This window comes from Pantherophis guttatus, chromosome 8 (genome assembly GCF_059756535.1).
Source record: "Pantherophis guttatus breed Tessera chromosome 8, ASM5975653v1, whole genome shotgun sequence".
In the NCBI taxonomy this organism is placed as follows: domain Eukaryota; kingdom Metazoa; phylum Chordata; class Lepidosauria; order Squamata; family Colubridae; genus Pantherophis; species Pantherophis guttatus.
Genome location: NC_142070.1, coordinates 82,827,299 through 82,840,257, shown reverse-complemented (window position 1 = coordinate 82,840,257; position 12,959 = coordinate 82,827,299). Strand labels below are relative to the sequence as shown.

General features: G+C 40.4%; 1 protein-coding gene across 4 annotated transcripts in view; it reads right to left on the bottom strand.

Annotated features, from left to right (window-relative positions):
* KCNIP4 (potassium voltage-gated channel interacting protein 4) overlaps positions 1 to 12,959 on the bottom strand; it is a 267,229-nt gene that overhangs the window by 75,134 nt on the left and 179,136 nt on the right. The window lies entirely within an intron of this gene.

Here is a 12,959-nt window from a genome sequence, read left to right as displayed (position 1 = left end):
GTGAAGCCGAAGGAAGACCCACACAAGAACTGGAAAGAGGAGCAAGTCACAAAACAAGAATACAGCCGCAAGGTCCAGAAGTCTACAATGGTGAAGGATATGATGGAACTTTGAGACCGATTCGTTATATTAAAAAAAAAAAAGTCTTTATTGTTTAAAAACAATTTGACAGTGGATCTAGCAATAAACATTTCATTTTCATTAGACCTTTTGATGTGAAGATTAGATAGCCTTCTCCCTTCTAACTTTCAACTGGGTTCCTGTAGTAGGACAAGAGTTGGATTCCATAATTTCCATGTATTCAAGGATTTGATGATTCTGTTTCAGGTTCTCTGGGATCTTTTGACCCCCAAAACTACACGTCTACCTCAAAAGGATCTCATGTTCAATGGGATTCATGATTACATCAATGCAACCGTGATGGCAACTCTACCCCCGTTGAAATCACTTACCATCTTAATAACCTCAAACACGATTTGTTTGAGTCTCAGATATGAACAGAGCAGCTGAGTGCCCCTCCAACAGGCCCCGTAGGGGGGGGTGTCAACCACCCCCATCACATCTGCTGTAGGCAGCACAATAGTTTTGTGTAGCCTTGGTTACAAAGGATTATTTACATTTTTTTAAAAAAAAATACCTCTTCCACCCAACCGCCTCCCTTGATTTATTTCATTGTCATTTCTCTTCCTGTTATATTTGTTAGTGGACAAAAGCAATAACAAATGGAGTCATGCCAGGGCTATTTAACAGAATAACAGAGTTCGAAGGGACCTTGGAGGTCTTCTAGTCCAACCCCCTGTTCAAGCAGGAGACCCTAAAGCATTTCAGACAGCCTCTTCTTAAAAACCTCCGGTGATGGAGCATTCACAACTTCACAACTTCTAAAGGCAAGCCATTCCACTGATTGATTGATTGATCTATCTAATTTCTCCTTAGTTCTAGGATGCTTCTCTCCTTGATTCGTTTCCATTCCTTGTTTCTTGTCCTGCCTTCGGGTGCTTGGGAGAACTGATGTCCACCAAGGAGAACATGAGATGGTTGGTTGCATCCAAAATATGATGCGCTGTTCGCTTGGGCCCTTCAAAGGAAGAGGATGAGCCCAGCAATTCTGGGGCACCCTTCACAACCGCAATTCAGCACCAGCTTTCAGGCTTCCAAAACACACACAATTACACACAACTCACTAGGCATGGAGGTATCGTTCAAGACTAGACACTTATTGAAGTTAGAAAGCCATGGTGTGCTGAATGGGACATCTAGCTAGAATGCAAAAGCATTGAGATGGGATTCCCCACCACTGGTGGGTTGCTACCGGTTCGCCCCAGATCGGGAGAATTGGTAGCGGCGGCGGTGGGAGGCTCCACCCACTTGCCTGGACGCTTCTGCACATGGGTAGAAGCTTTTGTGCATTGGCAGAAGCGTCATGCGCTCACGCGAGCAAGTGCACACGAATGAACCTGTAGCAAACTAAATTGAAACTCACTACTGTTCCCCACACACTCACAATTGCTGCCACCCCAAAAGAAATCTCTGCACTTGGGTGAGCATCCTTACATTTGCATGACAACGCTATAATAGTTTTCACGCAACACATTTAATTGGTTGGTAGGGAGACAGGTCATTCAAAAGCACTCAAACCTTGAAGGGAAAGGAAAGGCGGATGAATCAATGAACAAACTTCTAATCACTGCCTTTATTTCTGTCCTCTCCCTTAGAAAGGCCATCAGAAAGGCCATCAGAAAGAAAAAGATTGAAATTTTGAATTGGACACAAGAAAAATAATACAAGATTTGGATACTATCCTGCTCAAAAAAATAAAGGGAACACAAGCAGAAGACATCCGAGATCTGAATGAATGAAACAGCCTTATTAAATACTTTGTTCATTACATACAGTAGTTTTGTGTTCCCTTTAGTTGTTTGAGTAGTGTATAAACTACTGTATGTAAAGAACAAAGGATTTAATAAGGCTATTTCAGTCATTCAGATCTCGGAGGTCTTCTGCTTGTGTTCCCTTTAGTTTTCTGAGCAGTGTATTTACCAACAGAGCCTCTTCTTTAATCTGTTCTGCCCTCTGTATACAAATTTTTGCACCTTCAATGACAATCCTTTCCTTCCATTTCTAATTCTGTAACCAATTTAACACCCCGAAGTCTCTTCAGCTTAAATTAAGATTTATCTTTCTTTATAGATAATACAGTCATGAGTTAGTTGGAAGTAATTTTTAGCATTTAAGGAGAGGCGAACAGAGTCCGATGGAATTTGATGGTCCTTCTTATAACACACCAGGAATATAAAGTTGTAATTAACTATTTTAGACTGGAACAGATCGTATTTAAACACCCAATTAATCTATTAAAGGTGCAGAAAAACTTTCCTAGAATCTGAAGCTCTGTAAAATTCTGAAAGTCACATTATTCTCATCTCGATCCTGAAGTCTAGGAAAAATAAGAACAATACTCTACAAAGGAAGAAAAGTTCTCATGTGTGTATGTGTGTGTTTTAAAATGGAGGCTATCTACTAACCAGGTATTTTTGACAAACGTTTTAAGGGGTTAGCTCAGGGAAGCAAAACTTTAGAGGGGAAAGGAAATAGAGCCTGCTGTGAGAAATTAAGAGAAAGTACAGGTATTTTTGACTTAAATTCCAACAATCACACGGACAATCTTTTGAGGCCCTCGCTCAATATTTCACAACCTGTTTGCTTGGCATGGTCTGTCAAAATCAGGCTGTCCTGATTTTATGGTTGGTTTTAAAATTTGATATTGATTTTAATTGAAATGTTTTAAATTATGGGCTAAATTTTATTTAATTATTTTAAATCTATTTTAACTTTTGTGTACGAATGTTTTATATTTGGCTGTTCACCGCCCTGAATCCGAAAGGAGAAGGGTGGTATAGAAATCTGAAAAAATAAATAAATAAATAAATAAAATGGTCTAACAGTTTCGGCTGATTGTTTTTCCTTGGCATTTTTTAAAATAGCAAGGATTGTTTTTATGTGTATGACCATGGATCATGCTTCGTGTGCATTAGGCTGCTGACCAGGGGTGAAATCCAGCAGGTTCTGACAGGTTCTGGAGAACCGGTAGCGGAAATTTTGAGTAGTTTGGAGAACTGGCAAATACCACCTCTGGCTGGCCCCAGAGTGGGGAGAGAATGGAGATTTGGCAGTATCCTTCCCCTGCCACGCCCACCAAGCCACGCCCACAGAACCGGTACTAAAAAAATTTGGATTTCACCACTGCTGCTGATCCTTAAGTTTACAATGCTAAAGGAGTTTGATTTACAATGCTAAGGGAAAGGTAGAAGGAATGAGAAGACAGAGAGGACCACAGGCACGCTGGAGGGACTCGGCTACAATTGTGATGGGGACACTCACTGGAAGACTGAAGTCCTGGGATGTGCATGAGTTCATATGTGTGTGTGTAGGACAAGACCATCGTGGAGGAAACCCATCTGTTTGGGGCTATTAAGCATTTCCACTGACTTTCCACTTCCTTCCACAGAAAGAAGCCATCAATTTTACACGCATGTTTCCGTTTCAAGTTCTGTGAGCCACCCAACAATATTTTGCAAAGACGCATGGCTATATAAATGTATTAAATATATTTCTCATCCCACCCACCCCCATCCTGCCCGACTGATTCAAGGGGCAAGAAGAAGAAGAAAAACCTAGCTGACTCTCCGGTCTGAATCGTACCGCTTGCTCTAATTGGAAGCAAAGAGTTATTTTTTAAATCGACATAATCCATTATGCCCTATTCAGCTAAAGCAAATCAAGTGGATGCTGACCTACTTTCCTTTGTTTGGAACTTCCTTAATTGGGTCTCCAAAAGGCAAGCGCTGATACTCACCCACCCACCCCGTCTGTGCAATCCCACCCCCCATCCCTAGAGAAGCAGAAATTGAGTTCCCAAAGTTGCCCCACAGTCCTCCCTTCCCACCTTTGCAAAGAAAATGGGGAGGCTTTAAGAGGACACAAATAGCTGCTCTGGGGAAGCTTTGAGACAAGGTTTCTGTAGCAGGAGAGAGTTAAATCCCTCCATTGTTTTCCTAGGGGATTTAAACAAAACTGAGAAAGTTTCACAAAGCCACTTGATAGCCAGGAAAACATCTTCTTTCCCAGAGGCGGAGAAAAAACCCTTACAAAATGTTGATGACTCCTCCCCCCCCCCAGAAGATCCCATTAAGAGTTTTATATTCTCACACTAAATTTCACAGTGTAGGACAGAGGTCTGCAACCTTAAACGCTCAAAGAGCCATTTGGACCCGTTTCCCACAGAAAAGAAAACACCGGGAGCCACAAAACCTCGGTGGGCGTGGCCAAATCAACGCCACTCACTTCTACCAGTCACATGATCCCCCGGTGTAGGAGGAGAAGGGTTGGCAGAGACTAGAGGCAGAGTCAAAAGAGGAATCAGCCCAGAATCTCTGTGTTGCCACAAGTAGGCTAAATCCAACCCCTGTTGAATTCCATTAATCCTTATCTAGCACCAAAATAACTAATAGATAAATAAATAAAATAAAGCTAACCATTAACTGACTAGATTTCTATGCCTAGGTATGAGCAATAAATCAGTTTAATTGGAACTTAATATGCAGCCTAGTCTTTTGTTCTTTACACACAACTATGGACATCCGTGGAGACTGTCCACCTCCGAAGAAGATCTGAACATTGGAGAGAGTCACCACAGGCAGAGAAATGGTCCATGTAGAGAGAGACCCTTGCACCACCCATTTTCCTTTTGAACATGAGTGAAAGGGTATTCTCACATTCAAGTATCCGTAAAAAGAGACTTTCACCCCGTTAATGTGATATTTAGCAGCTTAAAATTTCAGGTATTAATCACCTGGATTAAGTCTTATTTCTTCATGAATCTGTCCATGTAGGTTTTTTTTTTTCCCACAACCTGGAAGTGACGCGGAATTTCCTTCTTCTAGAACTTTCATTCGTGGTGGTTTCCCATACAGCTTTGTTCTTAGGTTCTGTAACATCTCCAGAATTCATCCGTGAATCATTCACTTTGCATTTGCTGCCAATGAGGTCTAGTTAGAGCAGGGGTAAAATCCAGTAGGTTCTGACAGGTTCTGGAAAAATTTTGGGCGGAAATTTTAAGTAGTTCGGAGAACCAGCAAATGCCACCTTTGGCTGGCCCCAGAGTGGGGTGGGAATAGAGATTTTGCAATATCCTTCCTCCAGGAGTGGGGAGGGAATGGGGATTTTGCAGTATTCTTCCCCTGGAGTGGGGTGGGAATGGAGATTTTGCAGTATCCTTCCCCTGGAGTGGGGAGGGAATGGGGATTTTGCAGTATCCTTCCCCTGCCATGCCCACCAAGCCACACCCACAGAACTGGTAGGGAAAAAAATTGAATTTCACCCCTGAGTTAGAGCCATGGTGGCGCAGTGGCTAGAATGCAGTATTGCAGCCCAACTCACTGCTCACTGCCAGCAGTTCGATCCTGACCGGCTCAAGGTCGACTCAGACTTCCATCCTTCCGAGGTTGGTAAAATAAGGACCCAGATTGTTGGGGGGCAAGAGGCTGACTCTTTAACCCGCTTAGAGAGGGCTGTAAAAGCACTATGAAGCAGTATATAAGTCTCGGTGCTATTTCTATTTAGTCTAAATATTAGTAATGGGTAAATCACCTGATCCAATTCTGTTTGAGAAGCTGAACTGATCCAGACCAAACCATTGCTTTGCTTCATCAAACCAGCTTAAATTCTTGACTTGGTTAAGAAGAAAGTACGTGTGCAAATATGTATGTATGTATGTATGATTTCAATTTGAATATTCATCAAAACAAGATTGGTCCATAGCAGCCAACTCAGACATATGGGGACTGAAGTCAACAATTTTATTCAAAGAACTGATTCACCGGAGCTGCCTTGGAATCAGATCTTTGCACAGGCTGCGTAATCTGTGTTTCTCCAGTAATTTTCATACTCAGGATTCCCCTCTGTGTTTACTGGTTCCCAAGAAAACTTAATCAAGCTGCTAATAACCAAGTGATGTTTTGTGCAGAAGATACATCATTTCCTATTTAGTTGCTAATGGGGGAAGCAGCCGCAATTTCCTGTGAGGAAAAAGCCAAATAATGTCTTTTAAATCCTTTTCTCCATTCTGCTTTTTCTGTTCTTCCATTTAGTGGAGTACGCAACCTAGTTCAATTGATACAACACATTGAACTAATTCTTCCTAAATTATCCTCCCAGGTCTCTCTTGAATGTAAGAATGCCACCCAGCGTAGCATTAATCCAACGTCACAGGAAGGTTGAAGAAGGTAAAATTTACCTGGATATTAAATTAATTCCTCTGCCGGTTTGTTACAGATTTCAGTAGTGAACAAAATACATAGCTCAAGGTTGAACTGATGAGGTAACAGTATAACAGAGTTGGAAGGGACTTTGGAGGTCTTCTAGTCCAGCCCCCTGCTCAAGCAGAAGACCCTAGACCAGGGGTCTTGTTAGGATATGGTTTGAGCCTAACAGGTTGTCCAGGCAATATATGTGTTCTGTGACTTGAATATGAATATGTATTGTGTGACTTTAAAGTTTTCCTGCTGATTCATTGTAATGCTGAGTCATGCTGTAATTAGATAATCACTAGTTGTAAACGTATTTAAGAAAGGTACTATAACATATTCAGTTGATGATATGCTACCATTGTGTGTGGAGTTGCTACCATTGTGCTATCATCGTTGGATGGATCTGCTACCATCGTGGTTTGTGAACCAGAGTGAATTTGTTATTCTAACCAACTACTGTTTGTGTGGTAAGAAGATTTTTGTATCACTGAACTGATTTAACTGGCAAAGACTTGGATTGTTTAAAGGATCAAAGGATTGTTTGGATTGTTTAAGGGATCAACCAGCAGGGAGCCACAGCAGAGGGCCCAAAGAGCCGCAGGTGACTCCCAGGCCGCAGATTGCTGACACCCGCCCTAGACTATTTCAGACAGGTGGCTGTCCAGTCTTTTCTTTAAAAAAACTCCAGCGATGAAGCATCTACCATTACTGGTGGCAAGCAGTTCCACTGGTTAATTGTCCTCCCTATCAGGAAGTTTCTCCTTAACTCCAGGTTGCTTCTCTCCTTGGTCGGTTTCCATTCTTGACCTGATTTCAGGTGCTTTGGAGAATAGGTTGACTCCCCTCTTCTTTGTGGTAGCCCTTCAAATATTGTACAACCGCTATCACATCACTCCGAGTCCTTCTTTTCATTAAAAGGACTTTTTAGGCTTATTAGGTCTTCCTGGACCTGGCTTTCCTTCTGATTTTCACAAACGGATTGCTTCACTGCTTGTTCCTATTGTGCAATAAACATAAAGGTAAAGGTTCCCCTCGCACATATGTGCTAGTCATTCCCGACTCTAGGGGGCAGTGTTCATCTCTGTTTCAAAGCCAAAGAGCCAGCGCTGTCCGAAGACGTCTCCGTGGTCATGTGGCCGGCATGACTCAACGCCAAAGGCGCATGGAACGCTGTTCCCTTCCCACCAAAGGGGGTCCCTATTTTTCTACTTGCATTTTTTACCTGCTTTCGAACTGCTAGGTTGGCAGAAGCTGGGACAAGTCACGGGAGCTCACCCCGTTACGCGGCACTCGGGATTCGAACTGCTGAACCACCAACCTTTCGATCGACAAGCTCAGCGTCTTAGCCACTGAGCCACCGCATCCCTTAATAAACATAAGGACTATAATAATAAACATAAATAAATATAACAATAAACATAAGGACTGTGCAAACTTTAAAAGCTTTTTGGATCTGCTGCAAACATGGAGGAGCCAATAAAAAACTCAGGATGCTTGAAGGATCACGTCAACTTTAATTAGTGATATTAACTTTAAGACTTGACTCTTTAGAGAAGCAGCTTTTTGGAGGCTCATATGGAAACTCTGGGCAAAAAAAAAAAAGGAAGAGCTGCTTTAATGAATAACAGAAAGACGCTGACCTTGCCTGAAATCCAAAGCATTTCTTCCAAATTATTTTCCCAGTGTGGGTACCCGTAATTTCTTTTTCTTTTCATCCCTTCAGCAGGGATGGAGTACTATTGTCTGTAGGTAAGGTGCTGAACCAAGCTGTATAGGAACTCAGCCTTTTAAAGAATGCTTGCATAAACATTTTTTTAACTAAATATATATATATATATATATATATATACAACCTTGATTGTGGCATTGGGAAGAAGAAGAAGAAAAAAAGAGAGTATTTAAATAGTCAGCTTAAACTGGAAAATAAAAGACCCCCACAAATAGAATATATTCAAATCATGGTGCTTTGAGAGTGTTTTTTTTTTTTCATGGGTAATTAGAAGGAATGTCTAACTTTTAAAGAAGGAAGAATGAAAAGTATTGTTTTAAAAGCCGAAACTTAATTTCTTACTTAACGAGGGCTTTACAAAAATATTAATTCAAATGAAAAAAGGAAGACGAGAACATTTTCGTGAATGCAAAGTTTGTTCTAGGGATTCTGAAAAGATTCTTAAAGACAGGGAATGTGTTAAAACGAATAAAATCTGTTGAGTTAACAATTAAGTTTTGATTGCTGGGCTGAATTTTATAGCTTAGCATAAGAAACAAAATATTTGTTTGTCTTTGCCTAAAGAAGCAAGCTAATGAAAATCTGTTTTATGCGTTTGCATGGAAATCTTATACGGACGCCGTAGGCAAAGCCTTTTGGCTGGCGTATTTATGGCTGCTTTCTCGGGACAATGTCAATGTTTAGATCCTGGTGCCCTAACATCTGCACACAAAAATAAACCATTTGGACTCCTGTCTTCTCATATTCATATCTCCCTGGATTGTGTGTTTGAGAAGAAAAGTTTTGTGTTGTGTTCAGCACAGCTGGAGGGAAGAGATTAGTGCTAGCAAAGGTTATCATGAAAGCAGGTAGAACAGATAAATATTGCATATCAAATGTTTTCTCTCTACAAAACCTGTTTGCTTAGAGACTGTCCTTGGCATTTTTATGATAGACTCAAAATATATTTGCATTTGCTTCAGACGAAGCCTAATCATCCTGATAGAGAACAAGCAGATTAACGGAGACAAATGTAAAATTCTTCACTTAGAAAGCAAAAATCAGGCACGTAATAGAAAATGGAGACCATTTATTCATCTGCTTTATTTATAAGTTTGATTGAGTTTATGCGTCCATTGCTGAATATATATATATTATATATATATAATCTCTTTGCAATGAAGCAGTTATTTCAGTTTGGTTTTTTAAAATATATTATATTTAAATTATAATTGTATATTAAACATATGAATATGGCATGGAATAACTGTTTCATTGCAAAGATAATCTAAGCCAGCAGTTTGATGGACGTGCTTACAAGTGTTTCTGATTGCAGCTATCAAGAAATTGGTCAATCAGCTAAAACCAAACAAACATGGGAACTAACCATTCCACTTCATTCTGAAGTAAGTGTTCACATCGTGCCTTGAATACCATGCCTGATCTGGGCAACCTGTTTTAGGACGAGTCCAGAGCAGGCTGACAGATGCACAAAGAGGAGGCTCAACGTCTTGGAAGAGAGAGACGGAGGAGATGACATCTGTTCCTTGAAAACATCTGGAGGATATGAGAGGTCCTCTCCAATACCTGAAGGTTTGTCACATGCAGTAGAATATCTGTGCAGAAAAGAGGCAGTCAAAGAAAGCTGAGAGAAAGCCAGAGCCCCTCTGGGAGGGTGGCTCCAAAATGTGACTGAGATAGACAGACAGACAGACAGACAGACAGATGGTAGGTAGATAGATGCATGAAGAGATAGATAGATAGATAGATAGATAGATAGATAGATAGATAGATATAGATAATGATAGATAGATAGATAGATAGATACTGTAGTTGATAGATAGATAGATGATAGATAGACAGATAGAAGATAGATGGATGGATGGATGGATGGATGGATGGATGGATGGATAGATAGATAGATAGATAGATAGATAGATAGATATAGATAATGATAGATAGATAGATAGATAGATAGATAGATAATGATAGATAGATAGATGATAGATAGATAGATAGAAGATGGATGGATGGATAGATAGATAGATAGATAGATAGATAGATAGATAGATATAGATAATGATAGATAGATAGATAGATAGATAGAGATAATGATAGATAGATAGATGATAGATAGATAGAAGATGGATGGATGGATGGATAGATAGATAGATAGATAGATAGATAGATAGATAGATAGATAGGAAAGATGGTGGCTAAAGCTATGTGATAAACCTTGTTATGTCTAGTATAAGTAAAACAGCCATTTCAGTTCTATAATTGCAGACATCATCTTGATCTTTTTAATTCCGGGTACAACTTACAACCATTCATTCACCATTCAAAGTTAACAAAGTAACAAAGTCTCTGTGCACCCGTGCATCGAGAAGAGGCTCCTCCTCTTCGTCCTCCTCACTTCAAGGAGCCTCTGGAGGCTCTGAAGGCCCTGGCTGAATCCCCGCCTCTGGCACCACATCTTCTCCAGCCTCCTCACTGTCCGACTCGAGTGCCAGCTGCTGGCGCAGCACCACACCAGCCTCCTCGCTGTCTGAATCAGCTACTAGCTGCACAGGCCACTGACGGGCCACAACACTACTGCGGTTTGGAAGCGACTTTCAAATTGGAAGAGCTGCCCAACAGTGGAACCCATCACCTGCCCAAATATTTTGCTCCCCTTCTCTGGATACACCCAGGTAAATTCTGTCCATCATCAGACCCGGATGCTTTACTTTGGATTCCTGAACTGAGTAAAAGCTTTTGCCAGGTGGCCTTTTAACTATGCTTCCACCAGATAAACATTCATTTTGCAAAATGTGTGTTGCAGACAGACGGAGGAGTAATAACTCAAGAGGCCACTCCAAGCAATGAATGCGGAATAAGACTCTGGCTAGTCAGATGAAACGCACTTGAAATGAATGAAGGTACTTATTAGCCGAGATTGGAGGACTAGTCGATGGACAGAAAATCAAGAGTTGTCCAGGTATTTTGATAAAACCCAGCTAGCTAGGAAATGCTGGGAGGCAAGCTCCCCAGGAGGCCTTCAAGGTTGAGAAACACAAAGACAGAATAGAGATATACAGCCATCAAGATAGAGAATGCAGCATCATTCTTAGCTTTTTTATCCTCATCGTGTGTTCTGAAGTGAGTAAAGCTGCATATATCTATATATATAAAAGCGAAAACCACTCACGCATTAATCACAAAATCTCCAGAACCGTAAAGCCTATAAACTTGAAATTTGCCACGTATGTTCCTCTTAGCTTCTAGGTGCTCACTAAGAAAGGATTTTTCAAAATGACCACCAGAGCATTAGTATTTCCTATATTATTATTAACACGCTCTGATGCTAAGGAGTTCTACTCCCCCTCCCCACCTGAAAAGAAATCTGTTCCAAATGCAAAACACAAGCAGAGGAGAGGAGTTTCACTTTCAGTTTCGGTTTTACTTTCACAGCAGCAAGCTGCTTTACTACAGAACAGTTGAGCTAAGCCACGCCCAGCCTCCTTCCTGTCTCTTTCTTGCTCGCACAGCAAATATTGTTTGAGTTTCCAAAGACCCCTCAACTCTCTCACACACTGATAGGATGCTAGCCAGATAAATACAGATGGATGCTGGGGGCTGAGACATTCTACTCCCCCTCCCCCTCTGTTCCAACTGCCAGTTGCATTATATTAACACACTCTGATGCTATGGAGTTACACATTCTACATTAAGTTTCAGGCTGTAAGTGTCAATTTATCAAACCTGAGTACATAGTTTTGTAGCGAAGCACGGGCGTCCAACTAGTATAGAATATTTTTCTTCTTAGTATTATTATCAAGTGTGTTTAGACACAGAAGGGATTTGTCTGTGGCGCAAAAGCTCTCAGTGTACATACAAACAATAAAGTAATAGAATCATAATAATGATACAAAACATTGTACATGTACAATGATACAGGGAAATTATCTAGAATGTATAAAGACATTACAAATGCGTATTGGAAACAGGGACATTCTGTCACATGCGGTGGACATGTGAAAAAGCTAAAATGTTTAGATCCATATATATATATATAGTTTTTCATGCATTGTTAACAAGGGTTTCGTTTTCAGCAGAGATTAGAATGCCAAATAAGCTTCCAATAAATTTAATAAATAAATATATAAATAAATAAGTAAGTAAGTAAATAAAATGCACATTTTGTAGGGCAAGTTATCATATGCCAGCATGTTAACTAAAATTAGCATTATTTAAATAGATTACTGCAACAGTCAGTAATATTTTAAATGGTCCCACATAATGGCGGTCATTTGGACCCACGGATTTCAATGGGTTTTTTACTTCCAGCTGAGTAAAGACAAAACCTAAATATCCAAATTTATCTTTCTAGGTTAAGCATTTCAAAGTAGGTTATACAATTTCATCAAAGCTGTTGGGAATTGTGTAATTAAATGGTTTGGTCAGAGTCGGTTATGATTATCACGGAACTCATGCCATTATATTAATGTTGTAAAATACAGTAATTAGCCTGATTTTGAAAAAAACCCGTTCACCTAAATTTTATAATCAAGCAGGACGTACATGAATGAAAACATACCCAAGCTCATACAAACCATACTTTTAAGACCTATATTTGCAGCTACAAGGAATGTCCCAAGTGTAGTACCCAAGCTGGAGACATGAAGTCTAGTCATAACATATTGACTGAAGATTACATTGTTCTCCAATGGAATGGAGAAACCATTAATGGAGAAGTCCTTGGTGGTCTCTGAGCTTGGTAGTTTTCTTGCAGATATTTCATTACCCAACCTAATATAGGAAGTCAGCCCTCCCTCTTCTTCTAAAATAGTCAACGAAACCCCCTTCCCAAATTAAGGAGAAAGCTCCCCCTTGACAACTGCTGACTTACATCCCCCCCACTTATAGGAAATCCCCCAGAGCAGTTTTCCCAATAAACCGAA